Raw genomic sequence first — 21,724 nt, 5'->3', positions numbered from 1 at the left:
CAGTAAGAGAGAAACATCTATGTGGAAAACACATGGATTAGTTGCCTATCAAAAGCACCCTGACCAAGGCCAGGGATTGAGCCTACAACCAAGGTATGTGCCCTTGACCAGAATTGAACCTGGGCCCCTTCAGTGCTCAGGCCAAATCAGTAAGAGAGAAACATCTATGTGGAAAACACACATGGATTAGTTGCCTATCACAAGCACCCTGACCAGGGCCAGGGATTGAGCCTACAACCAAGGTATGTGCCCTTGACCAGAATTGAACCTGGGACGCTTCAGTCCTCAGGCCAAACGAAGCTCAATCCACTGAGCCAAACCGGCTAGGACTGTGTCTTTATTTTAATGATCATCTAAATACGTGTTAGTAAAAGAGTACTCTTGATCATCTCGAGGTCAAGCTGATAACGTAGAGCTGCCATGTAATTTCAAATCCTAAGTTTATGAGTAAACATGGCTCAAATGGCTCCTCAAGTGACAGGGCCTAACTTCTAATGCACTGTTTCTCAACTGTCTGTGGGCTTGTAACTCAAGGACCCACCAGTTCTTACACTTGGAAAACAGTGATAGAGACGATAAATGCTTCCTCTAAGGAGACATTATTGATTTTTTATCTGGATAGTCAAGGGAAGATTTTATGAGGGAGCTGGCATCTGAGCTGGCCCTCAAGGGCAGGCCCTGTATACTCTCTCATAACAAATGATACCAAGTGTCCTCCATTTAAACTATCTGCTTGAGAACAGAGCCCACTTCCAGGGGCCATTCATTACTTCCTGTTATTCTTTGAGAGCCCCTATGTGTTAGTTATATTTAATTATAGTGCGGCCCAGAGAGAAGATGGAATGGAAACACTGTATGGAGGGAGACAGGTGAGATGGAAAGGGTGGGCTTGGGCAGGAAACAGGACATAGTTCAGGTTAACTGAAGTGCAGGACAAATGCAGGCTACAGAGGGATGGAGGGCGCAGTGCTGGCAAAAGCCCTTGGTGAAGGTCAAGGCTGAAGAGTGGGCATTTTTTTTCTGTAATTAGACAAGGAAAGAGTTTGTGCAATATTTTTGCAGGGGTGCCATTTTATACTGATGGAGAGGACTCTGATAATACTATAGCGAACACAAATTCACAGTTATGTTGTTGAGTAGCCATCTCAGCATCATGTTTTTAGATCTCTTTTGGTCATGTGGAGGAGTTTCAAAGCATGTGTTGTTTTTGAACCTTATATAGGACACAGAGGATATGTTTTGAGTTGTACCTTGCCTTGCTTAAGGGGTGGACCTGGGCAGACATGTTTATTTTGAATTTTTACTTTTTTAATATTTTTTAAATTGATTTCAGAGAGGAAGGGAAGAGAGAGAGAAGGAAAGAGAGAAACATCAATGATGAGTGAGAATCATTGAACGGCTGCCTCCTGCACACCCCATACTGGGGATCAAGCCCACAACCTGGGCATATGCCCTGACCAGAAATTGAACCGTGATCTCCTGGTTCACAGTTTGACACTCATCACTGAGCCACACTGGCTGGGCTAATTTTTTATTTTTATTTTTATTTTATTTATTTATTTTTTTAAAATATATTTTATTGATTTTTTACAGAGAGGAAGGGAGAGGAATAGAGAGTTAGAAACATCAATCAGCTGCCTCCTGCACACCCCCTACTGGGGATGTGCCTGCAACCAAAGTACATGCCCTTGACTGGAATTGAACCTGGGACCCTTGAGTCCACAGGCCGATGCTCTATCCACTGAGCCAAACCGGTTAGGGCTAATTTTTTATTTTTAAATTACGCTTTACTTTCAATATTATTTGTATTGGTTTAAGGCAGGGGTCGGCAAACTCATTAGTCAACAGAGCCAAATATCAACAGTACAATGATTGAAATTTCTTTTGAGAGCCAAAGTTTTTAAGCTTAAACTATAGAGATAGGTACATTGTTATTAACTTAATTAGGGTACTCCTAAGGCTTAGGAAGAGCAAAACTCAAGTGGCCAAAGAGCCTCATGTGGCTCGTGAGCCGCAGTTTGCCGACCACTGGTTTAAAGTATACAGCATAGTGGTTAGACAATCATATACTTTACAGAGTGTTCCCCGCAAGGGGCAGTCATGTTTAACTTGTATAAGCTTACCCGACCTTACCTCCACCTAGCTGGTTAAATCCAACTGGGCACCTGACTGTGGGCGAACCAATTCAGGGCCTGGGCTGAGCTAATCAGACTGTTGTCTAGGGATTTGAAATTTGGACATTGAGAAACTGAGTTAATAAGATGAGAATGATGCCAGGACCAAGAGTGCCAAGTGAAGCATGGTGAAAGCAGATGAAGCTTATTGAGAGAGAGAGAGAGAGAGAGAGAGAAAGAAGAAGGGAAGCGTGGCAGAGATGAAATGCATGATGAGAGAATGACCCTCGTTTCTATTTCCCAGTTCCAGTCCTCCTTTCTGTTTGGCTTGCATGCAATTTCTTTCCTATGTTTCCAACCCCTTTCAGCATTGCCTGTTGTATGTTAAGTAGAATTCTCGACATGTAAGCTAATTTGAGTGGGTTCCTCTTTCTTGCATCCACACATAACCCTTCTCAAATGAAGCCATAGGTTCTCCAGAGACCACCAGGCTGAAGGGAGTCATGTCAGCTCACCAGCTTAGCTGCTGGACCAGCTTCCATGGTTTATTAGTGAGAACTCTGGGAAGCAAGTTGGCAAGTGAACTGTGAGCACTGCTTGGTGAGATTCCTCCCTTGGATGTGGCCCAAGATGGGCCAAAGACCTTAGCCGTCCCTACGGTCTACACTGACCAAAGCCAAGAACATTTTGACGGGAATCTGAGACCCCTCACCACAGTGACAACATGATTTTTTTTTAAACCTGCAATTTTCCATTGTTCTTTGTGAGCAACAAAATCTCACAGCCGAAGGAGAGTCATTGCCATTTGTTCAAGTGTCTGCTGAGATCTAAAGATCTCTTCATACTAAATGCAAGATTTAATCAGGAGTGGGTAACATGAATGTGTGTACTTTAATGAATCTGCAGAGGTTGTCAGTAGCTGAATTCCTGGGCTATGCAACTTGTAATTGAAAATCTTTACATTTTAGTTCCACCTGTCATTTTTCTAATTCTATTCAAAGAACGTCTATTACAATAATCCCTTTCCCTGTCTATCAAAAGTTATGCTTTAGCAGAAATGTGTAGCATTAGAAAATATTAATTCCAACATGTTAGTAATTTGGAAAGCTTGATATTTTTCAGGGTTGTTGAAACTATAGAAAGGACTTTCAGCCCAATAAGGAATACATTTACTAAATAACAAGTGGCCATGCGAAAGATTATTTCAGTCCATTTCCTTTAAGAGGCTGAGTCTTTTGGGGGCATATACGGGAATCCCAGGGAACTCACCCAGCAGGGGATGGACTCCCAGGGAATCTTCTTTGCACTTTTCCCTGGAGCATGCTTTGCTCCTCTGCTGTGATGCATCCCCACTGGTGGGAATTCTATTCTTCACATACAGAGGCTACGGGCAGCAGGATGAAGTTTTGCTTACTCTCTCCTTTGCTAGATTTCCTTGAGCATTGGAAATTTTACAAGGAACAACCAAACCGCACCACGAAATGATATTGATATTATGGGATTGCATCAATAGCATTGGCTGTTTCATTTCCATTCACTTATCAGACGTATTTACTTCTCAGATATTTCCTTAACCGGAATTGACTGAACTATAATTGCCTATTTCTTTGGTCCATTGGCTGTTAACCTTGAAGTGACTGGGGTAGAGCTGGCGAGGCCTTCCCTGTCAGGCCTGACCTCTCACTATGCTGGAGAGAGCGCTGCCATGACAACGGCGACAGATGTCAGCTAAGCAATGTGCACCCTAGAAAGACTCCTGTATTGAGAAAATCGATCTTGTAATGGTGCCATGGAGCACATTCGCTGAACTGCCAAGTGTTCTAGGCTTAATCATTTATTTCATCTCGCAGAGAGAAGAAAACATAAAAGAAATGAAATGAATTTGACCTCTGTCTTCCGAGTGACTTCAGTGCTACAATGAATTCTAGCAAGTGCCTCTTATGAATTTTAAAAAATTACATTAGGAATAACATTTTGAAGTGAAATGACTCTTGTAATGCCAACCCTCCAGAAACATGTTATTTCAAATGTCAGATACATAATAGTCATTTGCTATTTTCTGTGTATGTCCAGGGGTTAGCTCCGTCTTGGGTATGTTTCAGGCAAATTATTATAAAGGAGCCAGGAATGAGGCCGACCAGAGCACGCTGCTTTGGCTCTCTCCATTTTTTTTTTTCTTTTTTTAAACATAAGGGGACTTCCTTTGTGCTGATTACCACAGGGTTTAGTGAGCAGCATAAACAGCGTTTCATACCGACAGCTCCGAACCCCTCTCAGTTTTAGAGTCTTCCAATCGCGTCCAGGCCTCTGCCTCCGGAGCGGCGTTTGTCTCCCTGACAGTTAATCTGGGCACAGCCTTCCATCGTCTTGATGGGCTTGTCATTCATGCCTTGACACCTCTCATTCATCTGAGTTTGGCCTGCTGGATATGCAAATGATCGGAGGACTGAAAACCATCATCCCTCAGCTGTGATGGCCAGTATGTCAATGTCACTATTCTTGGGAACAGCCGTGCTGTCCAGAGCCGGGGAGAGATGAAGCCAGGGGACCTGGAATGCACTTCTGACCTTTCTCTGGCCCAGGTCACAACTTGATTCTTAAACAAGCAAACACCCAAACTAAGACAAACCCTAAAGCCTAAAGATTGTACACAAGTCTCTCTGATAACCTTGCCCATATCAATAAATATCATTCAAAGTGATTATAGTGAAAGGGATCTCTTAAAATTTTCAATGCGATATGTCTGTCTCTTGTGCTGTGGGATATTTTATTGCATTTTTGCCCTCAAGTGGAGCTGACGGGAGCCAAGCTTGTAATTTAAATCAATAAGAACCCTTTACCATGGCCATAAAATACTTGGCTAAACCTTTGAAGTGGCCACAGTTGAATGCACAGTGAACACAGTATAAATGTTCCTTAAGATGTATTGTATGAGACCACAACTAAAACAGCATTCAAAGGCACCGGCCTTAAGCATCTTTCGTGACTGATGGGAGAGGGTCCCCACTGCTTTTGATCATTTACATGCGCTGTTCGCATTGCCACCCAAAGTGGTTCCAAACAGGCCCTCTGAATTGGCACATCACCCCAGCCCGCAGCCTTCTGCTTTCTCTTCAGAACTTTTCATGATCTTTGGCGGGTTTCTGGGATCTGGGTCCTCTTCAGCACAAGTAACCCACATCAGATAGGCTGCTGTGTGGACTGTTTAGATTTCGTTTGCATCATAGTTGGGAAAACCAAACAAAGGCTAACTGTTTGCATGCATCCAGCCCGCGAGAGCAGGGCTGCGGGTATTCGCCGAAGCTCAAAGCTCGCGGGCAGTACAAAGGCTAACTGTTTGCATGCATCCAGCCCGCAAGCGCAGGGCTGCGGGTATTCGCAGAAGCTCGCGGGCAGCCATCTTTGCAGGAAACCGAAGCTGACCTGTTAGTTTCTTCCGCAGTGGCTAGGTTTGGGAGTGGAGTTCTTAGAAAACTGTCAGACTTGAGAAGATGGGATTCTCCTCCACTCTGCTCTCCTTTCTGCCTCACACCTGCTCTTGGCCTGTCCCCTTTTCTGGCTCATCCTTGATGCCTTCCTGTCTCCTTTGTGTGGATGTGGGTGGATGGATGGTGATGGATGCTTCCTCACTCTTGTCCTCTGTGTCTCTGTTCCTTACTCTTGGTCTTTCCCTCTCTTTCTTTCTCCCTCAGATTCTAAAATCCTCTCTGATTCCACAGTATCAGTAATATCTGAGTTTGGAATTTGGGCACATGACCTTCCAGTCTCACTTGCTCAGCTGGTCGGTAGTGTTGCCATTGGGCCAAAGGCACAGGTTTAAACCCCCCGCCCCCCCGCCACCGTGTCAATCATTCCCTCCCAGAACTCCGACTGAATACCTTTCCAGGTCACTGCCTCTAGACGCCACTTATTTATTCTTGATGAGAAGCCAAAGATAGGGGCCACTTTCCACCTTATCTGATAGAATAAACCTTCCCCACAGTCCCTGAGTCTCAGGATGGGACCACGCATATCGGTGGCTAAGGAGATGGACACACTCTGTGGCCTCTCTTCTTCCTGTAGCCACTTTCCAGAGGGCTTGTCTGAGTTTCAGATCTGACTTCCCTCATGGACCACATGTCATGTGTGCCTGGCATTTGCAGTCTGGCCACACATGTTGCTGCCTGGCCTCTGCAAACCCAACACGATTAGGTGGCTGTCGATAATTCAGGGCGAGTTTATGAGGTTTCTTTTGTCCTATGTGAGAACAGAGGAGTCAGGGCCTGTACAATGCATTATTTATGCTTATGAAGTTGGCGTGTATAAATGACGCTGAACAATGTATGGGAGGGTAAACTCGGAACTGAAATCAGATTTTAAATACCTACCAATGAGGTTCAGTGTTTAGAACTTGTTTGGGTCCTGATTTGAGCAAACTAACTGTAAAAAGATGTTTTGGTTTTTTGTTAGACAGTTGGGGACATTTGACCATGAATTGGTCATCAGATCATTTAAAAAATAGTACAAGCAAAGAAACAAATAGGGTAGCTAAAAGCACACTGGGAAATGATGCTAATTGTTCAAGCTGGGTGCTGTTTAGAATAATGGTTCATTACACCATGCTCTCTATTTTTCTGCATGTTTTAAAATACTCTATATTACAAAGTTAGAAGAAGTTAGCCTGCAGCCTCAGGATTGCATATTTACATATTTGCATGGGCCACCATATTGACACCTCCTATTCAGTGAACTTTTTTCTCTTAGGGCTGTGACTGTTTGCCCGTCAGCTGATCTTTTTTACCTCCTATGTCACGATCACCTTTCAATCATGGAGCTGTTTGAATAATATCTATCTGCACTTGCCAGCTTTGTGGTCTGAATGTCAACATTTGACATGGGAGTATCTGCCTGCTCTCTCCCAACCCAGACCAGAAGCTCCTTGAGGTCAGGACCGTTTCTGAGCTTTTGGTATTTCCGGCCCAGCCTCTCGCAGGGTGAGGCCCAGCGTAGGCTGGACTGAGCTGTGGCAACATATCGACCCCTAAATCTTGGCGACTTAATGCACTGAAAGTTCGGTGAGACTGGCCGGGAAGGAGGTGGAGGCCGCCGGCTGGCTTTGGTCTGCCTCAGCCTAGACACGACCCACAGGACTTTCCCAGAGTCCCTCGGCTCGAGCTAAGTGTACAGCCTCCTAACAGCAAAGGAGGCTGGGAAATGGTGGGGACTTCATATTTGGTGAGCATCAATTGTCTGTGTTGCAAGGCGCTAAATGATGTTTGTTTGTTTTTTTAAATATATTTTTATTGATGTTTTTACAGAGAGGAAGGGAGAGGGACAAAGAGTCAGAAACAGCGATGAGAGAGAAACATCAATCAGCTGCCTCCTGCACACCCCCTGCTGGGGATGTGCCCGCAATCACGGTATATGCCTCTGACCGGAATCGAACCCGGGACCCTTCAGTTCGCAGGCCGACGCTCTATCCACTGAGCCAAACCAGTCAGGGCTAAATGATGTTCGTTGAAGCCACTTCTCACCCCATGACTTTCTGCTCTGGGTTCACTGCAGGGGCCACCCTGTGAAAATGCCGCTTTTTATCCAGGGCAGAATGTGCCATGAAAATGGACATGCCTGAGAAAAACAAGCACCAAAGGGCTCTCAGCCACTGCTTTGGGTGTAAATTCCGTTCACTCATGCCCCCCACTCCCCAGAGGTTCCTAGTGAGCATGTGTAAACCCTGTCCACGGATGGAGGGGCCAAAGGGCAAGACACAGGGACCGGGGAGCAACTGTCCGCTTGGATCCTGTGGATGCAAAGAGCAGCGACCCCTCGGGCCAGGCCACGCAACCGCGATTCACCTGAGGTGACAACGGAAAAAGGGGCCTCAGGGCCAACTTGGGGCAGAATGAGGCAGAGCTGCCCACCCGCGTAGGAGCCAGGAGCCGTCAGGAGGCAGCACATCCCAAGTCAGGGTCCTAGTCTCTCCCCTGGCAGCCATCAGTTCTCATCTGTCTCTATGGATGAGCCTATTCTGGATATTCCATGTAAATGTAATCCTACATGTGTGACCTTTTGTGTCTGGCTTCTTTCACTCCGCATACTGTGTTTGGGGTTCATTCGTGTTGTAGCATGCATCAGGATTTTATTCTTTTTTATGGCTAACACTCCCTTGTTTGTTCCTATCACATTTTGTTTATGAATTCATCCATGGGTGGGTATTTGGGGTTTTCCACCTTTTGGCTATTGTGAATAATGCTGCTATGAACATCCGTGAGCAAGTTTCTGTTTGAGAACCTGAATTCTTTTGGGTATATTCGTAGGCATGGAATTGCTGGGTCATTTGATAATTTTATGCTTAACTTTTTGAGAAACCACCAAACTGTTTTCCAAAGTGGCTGCACATGTTACCTTCCCACCTGTGATGCACAGGAGTTCCACTTTCTCCACAGCCGTGCCAACACTTATTTCCTGGTTTTTAATTTAATTTATTTTTTTATTCTGGTCCTCCTAGTGGGCATGAAGCCACGTCCCCTGTGGTTTTGATCTGCATTTCCCCTATTTTTATTTTCTAAATGCAGAGGAGTTGTTCGGTGTTCCTGGCTTCTTTGACACCCCAACCATCCCTGCTGGCTAATATGTTAAAGAGGCTCCTACTGGGAAAGAGGCCCCTATGCCTCTAGTTAGATTTTAAATTAGTCCAAACTGTGGAAGACCACTTGGCAACACTCCTCATCGAAATGACAAATGCACGCACCCTTTGACCCAGCAGTTCCAAGCCCAGGAATCTGTCCTATGGATATCCTCCCCTGTGAACCACATGGCGTATGTATAAGGTTATTCACTGCAACATTATTTATAATAGCAACAGATGGGAGACAAACCAAGTGCCCTTGCTCGGGGACTGGCTGGCTAAACACATTTTGGCACCGCCATACAATGGGACACTGCACAGCTGTGAAAAAGATGGGGCCACCTCTTTGTGTGCTGAGGTAAAGGAATTCCCAGACACACTGTCAAGTGTAAAACACATCAAGTTGTAGAACAGTGTATAAATAGGCTCCCTGTCATATAGAAGTGGGAGGAAAGAAAGTGTGTGTGTGTGTGTGTGTGTGTGTGTGTGTGTGTGTGTATTTTCTTGCATATTCATGAAATACCTCGGGAGGGGGGAAATTGGTGAGGGGGTGGACAAGGGCGGGAAAGACAATTTTCACTGCCTACCTTCTTGTGCCTTTGGAATTTCAAACCCTGTAAATATATTTTCTGTAAAGAAATCAATCAATTAAATGAAAATTAAGGCAATTCATAAACACCTAAAGATCTCACTAATTTGAGCTCTGATATTTCTGGTTTTATGGTCATTTTGATAGGACATGGGCTCTAATGGAAGATTCTCTATGTAAGTCCAGGCGAGGGGTGGGGTTGCAAGAGAAATAATTTAAGTTCTCATTCTTCTCCCTGCTACTGCAGTCCTGGCTGCAGCCATAGCTTGCTGACTTGACCATAACTTGAACTTGAGTCAGCCTGCCAGAGGCCATCCTAGTAACCTCTCACAGCACCCCCTCTGTCTGGCTCCCAGGAGTCCTGCCATCAGGGTAGCCCCCCTGAGTGAGGCTCAGACTGAAACTGATGGGACTGCGTGAGAAGGGAAGCAGATATGGCCCTGGGCATTGGGTGGAGATTCTGTCTAAAGTAAATCTTCGAACCTGAGACTTGGAGCTCAGTGCTGCTCCTCCATGGTGCAGCCCAGAGAGCTCTGGGCAGACCAGACCATGCAGGAGCAAGACTCAGCTCTGCCAGTTTTTCGCCATGTGACTTTGGAGAAATCACCACAAGTCTCTGAACCTCTGTTTTCTCATCTCCAAGTGGGGCTAGTAGATGCAAGATTGTTGCATGTAGAAGATGAACGTTATTAAGAGGGCTTTTCTAGTGTAAGCTCTATAAGATGCAATAAAAACATGAAGGGTTAAATTGAAAGTTACTACAAAAACCCCACATTGGCTCAACTTCTCTTATGTGCTGAGATGTTTGAGAACTTGGGAGACAACCAGTAAAAGTAACACATTCTCCACCCTTCAAGGCCTTTGAAGGCTCATCAGCAAGTGAGAGAGTCAGATGTGAAGGCCATTAATTGCAGCAATGTGCTCAGTGTAGAACAGACTAGAATACGCAGTGTATGGGGGCAGAGAGAAGGTCGGCATTAACTCAAACTAGAGACATCAGCGAAGGTCTCAGAGAGCTCTACTAGGGTTGAATCTGGAAAGGGTAAGTAGGAGGTTGCCAGGTACACAGGGAACATTCCAGGTGGAGGAAGCAGTGTGTGAAAAGGCAAGAAGGAGTGAGACTTAGGAGGGAAGTTGAAGCTGAAAAGAGACACATCTTGGAGGTCTTTTTTATGGTGGGCCACAGCCATATGATGCAGTGAGAAGTAAAAGGGAAATAGGTCAAAATAGGTCAACAGCAAGGAGTCGTTGTGTATGTATTTTCTTTAAAAAAATATTTTATTGATTTCTTACAGAGAGGAAGGGAGAGAGATAGAAAGTTAGAAACATGGATGAGAGAGAAACATCGACCAGCTGCCTCCCGCACATCTCCCACCGGGGATGTGCCCGCAACCCAGGTACATGCCCTCGACCGGAATCGAACCTGGGACCTTTCAGTCCGCAGGCCGACGCTCCATCCACTGAGCCAAACCGGTCTCGGCTGTATGTATTTTCTTGCATATTCATGAAATACCTCTGGAGAGGGGAAATTGGAGATATAGAAGACACTGAGCGACCCATTGCTTTCACTGTAGGCAACAGATGGGTCCTACGTCCAGTCGTGAAGTCAGTCCAGGCTTCGCATCTTCCTGGCTGAGATCCTAGGCCTCATGGAGAGGCAGAGACAAGCTGTCCTCACTGTGCAGTTCCCTGCCCACAGCATCTGTTGTATCCCAGGGTCCCAGGTCACTGATCCAGACCACAGGGGGCTGACATTGATGAGACCTGTCCCGGAGAAGAGTCTTCTGCATAGGGTATGTCTCAAGGTCAAATGTGAGGCAACATGCTTCATGCTGTGCCATTGGCCTTTCCTAAACCCAGACTTGGTCATGTACTTCCTTGGGTTTAAAAGCTTCCATGGGTCCTCTTTGCAGAATCCAGCCTAAATTCTCAGCCTGGTGCCTGGGTCCTTCTCAATGGGCTCCTCGCCTTCCCTGTAGCCTCATCTCCTGCTTTTCTCCCCGGCATCCCCACGCTCTCACCTCCTGGTTGCTCAGGGAAAGCATATTTCTATTCAGAGGCTGGCTAAAGCTCACCATCTGTAAAGCCAGCCCAACAGTGGAGGCCAGAGTGAATCTAGGCTGTTAGTACCGGGCAGTATCCTCTCTAGATTATTTCTTTCTGTGCCCATTTCTTAGCTAAGTCTGTGGCTCTTATCCATGTGTGATTCATCTCTATAGTCTCGGGGTCGTGCCCATTTCTTAGCTAAGTCTGTGGCTCTTATTCATTTCTATAGTCTCGGGGTACGGCGCGGTGCGGGCTCGTGGTAGATGGTCAGTAAATGCTTGTTAATGAATGAATGGATGCCCGAGAAGGAGGGAGGAGTGCTCGCTGGTAAAGATATGGGCAAATGTTTTCTGAAAAGAGTGACAAGTCATGAATGGTAAGTGGTACCCTCTACTTACTTGTCTCCTGTTTTTCTTTCATTCTTTCTCCCTTGCACTGCTCCTCTCAAACTCATTATTTTGGGGCATCCTTAGTTCTCTGGAAATACCTGTCATGCTAGGCTTGTGTGTTTGGGACATGGATACCCAGATAAAACCCAGTACCAGAACAGTCACTTGAGCTCTTATGGTTGAAAAATTAGAGCCCTCTAATGCAAATTTCTATTTTAAATTTCTTTGTTAAATATATTAGGAAATATTAGTTACAATGAAAATGAGAGATAGAAAAAATATAATTCAGTTGTTTTCTATGGTCCATAAGCTAAATTTTTTTTTCTGTTCAGAAACTGATGATACGTTCACTTTTTCCCTTAGGAAAATAGTTATGGATTTAGCAATCTTACTTTGAGCATAATTCTCCAATGATTCCACCTAAATGTTTCTTTTTTAATTTCGTCCCAAGGCCAGCGTTAGTGCCTTGAAATGATTAGTTCACACTGCAACTAATTTAGAATTTGAGTTAACACAGACACAGTTTGCATGTGTATTCTCATTAGATTTGAAATAACCCGAGGTAATGCAGACAAAGACTTCGTAAATTAGTGAAAATTATGCAACTTTTAGGTATTATTAATGTCTGCAGGCAGTTAGCAAATATAAGACTGCATTTTATTTGCCTACCATTTCTGCTACAAATTAATCTTTATTGTTTTTCATATTAAGCTAAATAAAACCATAGAAGGTATTTCTGGAAAAATACACACCAGGAACTGCCCTATGCTGGTGGGTATCCAAATCTTTCCCATCTGAAAGCTCCCTTGTGGCATGCAGTGTGGCACCAGGGACAGATTTTGCTGTGCCATCCAAGAGAAATCAAGCTTTTGGAAAAAAAGTCACAGACCACGCAGCATGTAACACTCTTCATGTGAAGATTCTAGGTGGCTCTGTTATAAAAGTTCTTGTGAGACAGAAATGCCATCTCACAGCTTGTGGCAGCCTGTGACCCACATCATAGCTGAGAGTTCTGCCCATTGAAGAGTGCTATACTAACTTCCACAGTTGATGTCTGTGACATTTCACACCTGAACTTTGAGTGTGAGAAAAGTTTTCCTGAACTCTTGTTTCATGATGGTGGGTGGTTTTGTTTGTTTGTTAAACTTTTAGGAAGTATGGTAGTTGGAAGTCATGATTTCCCTAAGGAGTTGTCCATTATAGCTTTAATTTTTGGGGAAAAATGACTTCCCCCCTTCAATAAACTTCTTACTTAGGTCCTGGTATGTTTTTAAGCTCTACTATTTTTGAAGAAAGGCATTTAATAGTCATTCAGTTAATCTCTTACCTCTCCCCGAGGTCGCATTTAAGAAGATATCAGGATTTAGGCCTGGTTTAAGCTCCAGAGCTTGGGGATTTGTGTGCAGAAAGTTGATTAGAGAATTTGCTGGAAAAAATACCTGGGAGAGATGGGGGAAGGAGACTGGGGAGAAGGAGGAGTTGAGTTGCAATAAGCTAGGATCTAAAACTAGGACGGTCCCTCACAGTGGTCTTATACTGAAGCGAGGGAGTGGGTTTTTGTACCCATTCCCCAACCATCAGTATGAGATGTGGCGGGAAGGGCATGGCCCTCTGGTGTTGGCCAAGGGCCAGGCCTCGGGAGGATCTCAGCTGTGAGTTATCAGTAGCTGAAATGCCTGGCAGCTAGGGGAGTGAGTGTTGTAGACTTGAAGGGAGGTCTGGGCAGAACTGCCCAGCACCCACTCCAGAGCTTTAACATCAAATTAGCCCCTGAGCAACAGTAGCCTCATGACAGCACTGTCTCGCCTGCCTTGTTCCCCTAGCACAGTGATGGCGAACCTTCTGAGCTCGGCGTGTCAGCATTTTGAAAAACTCTAACTTAACTCTGGTGCTGTGTCACGTATAGAAATTTTTTGATATTTGCCACCATAGTAAAACAAGGACATATATTTTTTGATATTTATTTTATATATTTAAATGCCATTTAACAAAGAAAAATCGCCCTAACCGGTTTGCCTCAGTGGATAGAGCGTCGGCCTGTGGACTCGAGGGTCCCAGGTTCGATTCCGGTCAGGGGCATGTACCTTGGTTGCGGGCACATCCCCAGTGGGGTGGGTGTGCAGGAGGCAGCTGATCAATGTTTCTCTCTTTCATTGATGTTTCTAACTCTCTATTCCTCTCCCTTCCTCTCTGTAAAAAATCAATAAAATATGTTTAAAAAAAAGAAAAATCAACCAAAAAAATGAGTTCACGTGTCACCTCTGACACGCGTGTCATAGGTTCGCCATCACTGCCCTAGCACAGAGTAGATCTCAGTAGATATTTGCTGAATGAGTGACGGAATGAAAGAACATGCATGATTCCTAATTTGCAAGGAATATACAAATTAGGATACTTTTAATAATCTTTGTCAAAATTGAGGAACTTTATTTGACTATAAACTTCCAAAGTAGAGGCTGAAATCTTTATAGATATGTTAAAACTTTGTGCATAAGCTCTGCTATTTCCTGAGTTTGTGCATGGCGGAGGAATTATTGTGAATCTACTTGAGTAGCCAGGAATGTGGCAGATGAGTTTTCTTCTAAGCCAGAAAAAGTCAATGCATTCAGGGAAAACTATTTCTTAAATTCAAAATCAGGACAGATGGCATGATGAGGTTTGATAGTAGGAGAAAATATTTAAAATTAGATCTTCCCTGGAAAAAACAGGAGGCATCTTTGCCAGACTCATAGGCTGAGGGTTGAGTTATTGGTTATGACTGAGTTTTTGAGACAGTGGAATTGAGTCATTGAGGCTGGTTCCTGACCAGCCTATGGGCTGTGGTTTGGCAAGGGCCACATTTGTGCCATGTGTTGACAGCACCATTAGCAGGTTCAGTAGCTTTAGAGCCTGTATGTGGACAGCACTTTTCAGTCTATGAGACAAATTAAAATGAGCAACCTCATTTAATTCTCAAGTATAGGAAGGGAGTAAAAGTACTTTCCTTATGGCATTACACTAATAACATAGCCACAAAAGTCATTAACAAAATATTAGCAAATTGAGTTCAGGCATGAGTGGGATTTATTTCAAGAATGCAAGATTCTTTAAACATTTAAAAATCAATCATTATAATTAGATACATTACAGAATATGGAAGGAAATCATGTGATGGTGTCAATGAACAGAGAAAACACATTTGAAAATTCTACACTCTCAGTAAACAGAACTAGAAGGGGACCTCTTCAACTTGATAGAGGACGTTGATGAAAAACCTGTAGGTAACAGCATATTTAGTGGTGAAACATTAAGCCTGTTTCCCATAAGAATGGGAGTAAGGTTAAGACATACACGCACCACTTCAATTCAACATTGTACTGGAGGTCTTAGCCATTGTACTAAGGCAAGAAAAAAAAAGATTGGGAAAGAAGAAGTAAAGCTAACATTATTTGCAGATGACATGACTATCGTCGTATTATTGCCACCATAGAGATGAGGAAACAAACTCAGGGAGATTAAGTGAGCTCTGTGAGTTTGAGCAGGTCGTAAAAATGGAGCTGGCACTGAAACCTAGGTCTTCTGACTTCAAACACTGGAATAAGAAGAGGAAATACTTCATTGTCTTAAAAAATATCCAAAGTAAAATTTACAGACGATTCAGTGGCATTGGAAGTTTTCCAGAGAAAATAAAATGAAAACGGGGTAGGGAAGCTTATCAGTACAGGATAGTGTCCTTTGGCCTGAGCGCACTAAAATGTGGACAAATGTGGCTAGGGTGGACATGGATCCATTCAGTAGATCCTGAAATAAACTGAGGGAAACCCTCAACATTGGCCCAGGTAAGGTAAGGACTGATGAAAAATGCTTTTTCATAGTAACTTCAATATACTTATGAAACTCATCATAGTAACTTCAATATACTTATGAAACTCCAACCTGTACAGGATGGAACAGGTTTGGAGAAAAAGATGTCAAGAGACCTGTAACTGAGGGTGATCATGCCATTCATCATCATAAGGCTGACTTTTATGAGCAAAAGGAGGTGCTATAAATAATGACTCCAAGTCAACAGGCATAAGCCAAGACTATCCTGGGCAAACTGGGACATTGATTCCCCAAACCTATAATAGGCGTAAAGGAAACTGGCATGTTGGAGAGAGGAGAGCAATAATTAAAGTTTTGTGAATTTGCTCAGACTCTGGTTTAGTCCTTTAGGCCAGGCAGACACAGGTGAATGTTTTAGGGCCTGGAACCCCTTTTAGGAGGGTTAGGGTTTTCCCTGATCTTGCCACTAATATAATAAACAAGAACAATAGCTACTGTGCATTCAGTGCTTCCTGTAGGCCAGGCCCTCTGAAAAGTGCTTTATGTGAACAATTTCATTCAGCAGCCCTAGGAGTAGGGCACTACTTCCATTTTACAAGGGAAGAAAAAGCCACTCAGAGAGGTTGAGTAACTTTCCCAAGGCCCCTCAGCTTGAAGGCATTGGAGCTGGGATTTGAATCCAGACTCCTAAGCATAATGTTAACCAGCCCTTAGTTTCTGCCTTTTGAGGTACAGGCCATTTCAAGGAGCCAGGAATAGGATGAGTGTACAGTTAGATAAGTACCGGAGTAGAAATAGGGGGACCTTGGCAACATCCCCAGCCTCTCTTAGGTCTGGGCCAACCCCAGTCCTGCACTAAGAGGCACAGAAGTGCAGGGGCGGGTGTTGGCAGCTGCCCATGCAGGCATAGCCCAGGCTTTGGACCTGGGTCGGCGCCAGGCTCTTGTTTATTGTTTCATTGTAAGTCTGTGTGGACCAATGCCTGCTGCAGACGGGAATCGTCTCCCTCCAGATTCTGCATCTCATTCCTAGAACCACCGGGTCATCATAGGGCCACACAGCCCACATTTAATTTTTTTTGGGCTCTTTCCATCAGTCAATCTGTGGGCCTCCTTAATTATTTTTATTGCTTTTCTCTGAACTCTTCAATTTGCGAGCATATTGCCTTTCGGGTAGTGAGATACCAGAAATGTTCAGAGAAGCTATAATCTGTGTATGATGTAATGCTTTGGCCTAAGAAGTTGAAAATCATAGTAGTCGTTTGACCTGCCATTGCTCTCATAACCTGCCATCAATTTGGTCATCTCCAATCAACTTGACTTTTTTTTTCAATTACGGTGAATACGTGGTTTGATGTCAATATAACTTCCATCTGGAATATTCCAAGATGTGTGCATTAAAAGCAAAAACAATGATGCAAATTCAGGAAGCAAAAAGAAATAATTTTTTGGTCTTTGCTCATTTACTGATCACCTACTGTATACCAGAGCCCAGACGCCATGTTCAGAGGAATCTTATCTTGGAATGCTTGGAATATTTTAAATATTTTGTTCATTAAAGATTACTCTTGTTTTCTGGGACACACTTTTTCATTTAAGAACTTTAAAAAATATATGTTTTTATTGATTTTAGAGAAAGAGTAATGGAGAGGGAGAGAGAATGCGTTGATGTGAGAGAGGAACAGCCATCAGCTGCCTTCTGTGCACCCTCCTCCCCGACTGGGCATTGAGCCCACCACCCAGGTGCATGGGACAAGGCTCAATCAACTGAGCCACACCAACCAGGGCTGGGACACCCTTTTAATCATTAGATGTTGGCTCTCCTGTTCTTATTTGTAGATTGGTAGCTCTTAGTTTCTGGTGGCAGTGACCCATTTGTGATTCAGGTTACATGTAACAATCTTTGGTTTGGTTATTTTGAAGTGAAATATAGTTTGGTAAGAATAGTTATAGCAATCAGGATATCACCTGAAAAGGTTAACCATATCTAAAACTCTTTTTTCCTAAGAAAAACACACAACTAAGTGAAGTTGGAGTTTAAAAAAATAATTTAAACTCAAGTCCACAACTTGCCTTCCCTCCAATGTAAGCCACTCTGATTATTTTTTAAGCCTGTTTGTTGTTAGAGTAACTTCAGTTTTTTCACTTTTTATTATTTGCCCAAAGATGTCTACATGAATATTAGTTCCCAAATGATGGTCTTGTCTCTCCAGAAATTAAAAAAAAAAGAAGACATTGCTGATCCCAGCTGGGCCCACAGCCCCAACAGCTATGTCCCTGATCTCGGGATGGCACAGATTTTGTTGTTCCTCAAGTTGGTTCCGTTTGGAATTTAGGCCCATGAGCCTCTCAAAAGGTTTCGTTCATGGTGTAAGAATTCGTTTTCTTCCAAGAATCTACCTAGGTTTCAAAGTTGGCCTCATTTTCTGGAAGGTCAGCCTTACCTGGGGGTGAAGAGGGGTGCCAGTGGAAATGCATTTCTTTAGTCCATTTTGTTTGAAAATGAAAACAGATCCATTCTTCAGTGTGTGTCTTTGGTTAAAAGCAGGAACACAATGCCACCGCCAAGTACCACCCTAAAAACTACTCAGCAAAGTCACGACAATATCCTCTCTTGAACCTCTCCCGACTTTGTGTCTTTCTGTAATATACAGTATAATTTATAAAAGTGTGAGCAACTGTGGAATTGTTCTCCTAATAGATTCTGAAGATTCCAATTTCCATTCTGCCACACAAGACTGAAAATCCACTTGTGCTCACTTATCTGTATCTGTACCTCATCCCCACGCTGCATCAAAAATCAGGTTCAGGTGCAGGTTAAGAGCACGCATTTACCTCCAGAATATGGGGCTTATTAAATATCTCTCCACAATTAACATCACCATATCAATAAGAATTATCATTAGGTCCTGTCAATCAGGTGCTGAATTTTGCTTCAGGGAAACAAAACAATTTAAATTAAAGCAAGTGCCCCCCCCTTTTTTTACATGCTCCTCTTTAAATTGGATAATTACGTGGCTTTTCATTAGATTCCTCTAAGCATAATAGATCACAATATTCACCCTTTGACCTTGGTGATGCATGTTTCTGGTGAAAATATGTGACAAGCGGGGTTCTGAAGAGAACAAAATAGGGAATAACTGGAAATTGTGTAAAACGAAAGGGAGAAGCACGACGAAAGCACAACAGCCTTGAAGGTGGATGCACAAAATGTATTCGTAAATGGGGCGATGATATGAATTGGGGTGAAAAGAGGCTATTTTTGGTTGTGCATGGAAACGCTGATTTTTCTTCAGGAAAGCTGCACATCAGAAAATACCAGTCTCGATTGAATGGCCAGCACAGATGGAGAGAATCCGCGGGGCTACGGGGAGATTCACATGACTCGCTGCATCGTGGAACACCTGCAATGGGAATCTGAGGGCACTTCTCACTTGATTGCTCTTTATGGGAGCTCCAAATGTGAGGACGGCTTAAAATGGAGGTGATTTGGTCTTGGGGGATCTATAATCTTATAGGGGATGTCGGGGAAAGACAAGAGGAGCAGGTAGAGCTCTCATCTCTCCACCCACCTCCTTTTGGTCAGTGCCTGGGCAGCCTGCCCTGCTGGAGCTTGGGTACCTCCCATATCGCCAAAGTCTTCATCCTCTGATGGCTGAAGGGGGCTGGGGCATCCCAACGCGGGCCCATCAAATCTCATTATCCCATTTATGACTTAGGGAATGGCCCAACCATGACCCAGAATGACATGCTAGAAGGGCTGGGAATTGACCATAGGTTGGTCTAACTCCCAGGTCCATGTTTTCTAGTTAAAGGCAGCACATAGCAGAATAGCATTGCATCTCCCAAGAACCATCCATGCCTTTGCCGTAAATTTGTCCCCAACTGACCTTTCCAGGCCTTGCACTCAGAATTGATTTGGGTCATTATGAACTTAATATTACTATCAATCTTGCTAGTTGTGCAATTTATTTTGCTTAACAGAGTACATGCAAGAGAAGAAACATCTGCCTCCATAAATTGATTTCTTCCGGAGAATTCCACTTTGGGATAAGAATTTGCAGTGATTAATGTGTGTGCTTATAGAGGATTAAGAAAGTGACCAGGTTTGAAACCACCGTTCCTTTTGTTTACTTGCAGATCTGGTCTGCTTAAGGTCAAATTCACACTGCACCCTTGTTCCTGACCTCCACCAGGTAGATTCAGGTGGAGATATCCTCAGTGGCAGCAATCCTTTGCCTCTTTGCACAGAGCCTGTCAGGAAGAGAAATAGTTAAAGTCCATTTTGAGCTCAGTCTGGGATTTACCTGTGATTTGTCGTGGACATCAGGCAATTACTGGCACACAGAGCTAAAGGAGAACTGAGAGAAGGAAGCTCGGCCTCTCCAGCAAGAACATTATCTCTGCATCAGTCACCGTTTGCATTCCCATCTCAACTGTACACAAAAGAGATCTTTTACCTTCTCCCTAGTCAGCCATATGCTGCGATAACTGGAAAAGATGGGTAATAGTGGTTGTTGAAAGTACGTGGGGGCTCCAGTAGGTGTCCCTAAGAGCTCCATAAGAGGGGCTGTCATTTTTCTCTGAGATTTACACCTTCAACACAAATACATCAGAGTGGAGGTACTAGAAGTCATCTGAAGGAACTGAAATAGTCCTGCAAGCCTACACAACTCAAATACAACCTGTTTGAACATTTTATTAGACAATCTAAACAAAGAATGATTTGATCAGAAAGGGGGAAGGTTGCTCAGCCATGGAAGCAGGATAAAAATAGAGAGAGTGGAAGTCAATCGACAGGTAATTTCTGAAGCTTTTGGCAGTGGTGTCTCTAATGCAGTGATGGAAGCCATAGCCATTAGGTGTGTGTGACAGTCTTCAAGGACGCAGGGTCCTTTGATAAGAACATTCTATCCTATCATGGTGCCACGTACACATTTAGTGTTTTTGTCTTGATTCAGTGTTCATCAAATAGCCTTCAGATTGTTGCTTCCTGGGAACATTTGCCAACAGAAAGCAGACACAGTGATGACATTGGCTTAGATTATCCCTGACAGTGATTTCTCACTAAAATTGCTAATTATGTGTTTTGATTTTACACATAGAATATTATATTCCTGGTGTGTGTCCAAAAAGAGTTGGGCCAGTCCTCTCTCTGCTGACAAAGGCAGGATCTTGAGCCTTCAAGCTTAAGACCTGGGGCAGTGGGAATTCACTAAGCTGATGCCATGCTAAGAAGCCTCCTCCAGTAAAAGCTGCTTTCACTTCACCTTGGCACTTACCTGGAAGCATTAAAAAAACATTTTAACTATTTTTAAGTGCATTTACATCATCACTATCCATCTCCAGAACTTTTTCATCATCCCAACCTGAAACTTGGTACCTATTAAACAATACACCCCATTCCACCCCGCTACATCTTCTGGTAACCACTGTTCTACTTTCTGTCTCTGTGGATTTGACTGCTTTAGGTACTGTGGGTAAGTGGAATCACATAATATTTGTCCTTTTGTGTTTTATGTGTTTCATGTAGCATAATGTCTTCAAGTTTCATCCATGATGTAGCTAGTATTTGAATTTCCTTGACAGTGACATCAGAGGAATGCAGCGTAAGGACAAATCTTTTCCTTTCCCCCAGACATTTCAACAAGTTTCCCATCTATAATTCAACAAAGAAATCCCTGCTCAGCACAGACGCACACCTGAGAAATCCGAGCATGGAAACAACTGAAGGTGAGCATCTGAGAATTTCCTTCCTTTTAAAGCTGAATAATAGTCATGTATATACCACATTTTGTTAAACCTTTCCTCTCCTGATGGACATTTGGATTGTTTCTACCTTTTAACTTGTGAATAATGCAGCTATAAATATGTATGTACAAATATCTATTCAATCCCTGCTTTTAATTCTTTTGAATATGAGAGAAAGCGTCATACATTTCTCTATTATTCATACCTGATCTTTTCATAGTGGTCTATATTTTACAGAGCATGTCAACGTATTTTTTGAATGCTATGAGTAGATAGGTAAGAAGATAGACGGGTTATCATCTTCACTCTGTTTAAGGTAAACAGAGGTTCAAAAAGGCAAATGGAGGATCTTGGAGTCAAATGCTGACCTTCTAACCACAATCCTAGGGCTTTTTAAAAAAAAGAAATCAAAAAGCAATGTTTGT

General features: G+C 43.5%; 1 long non-coding RNA gene across 1 annotated transcript in view; it reads left to right on the top strand.

Moving 5' to 3' along the window:
* The first annotated feature begins 20,868 nt into the window (after window positions 1–20,868).
* LOC107181704 overlaps window positions 20,869–21,724 on the top strand; it is a 28,370-nt gene continuing 27,514 nt past the window's right edge. Inside the window, exon 1 of the long non-coding RNA XR_001512398.1 lies at window positions 20,869–21,281. This is a non-coding gene — a long non-coding RNA (uncharacterized LOC107181704). The remainder of the gene's footprint in view (window positions 21,282–21,724) is intronic.

Source organism: Myotis davidii, unplaced genomic scaffold (assembly GCF_000327345.1).
Source record: "Myotis davidii unplaced genomic scaffold, ASM32734v1 scaffold168, whole genome shotgun sequence".
Taxonomy (NCBI): Eukaryota; Metazoa; Chordata; class Mammalia; order Chiroptera; family Vespertilionidae; genus Myotis; species Myotis davidii.
The sequence above is the reverse complement of the archived record's forward strand: the minus strand, read 5'-3'. Positions and strand labels throughout refer to the sequence as shown.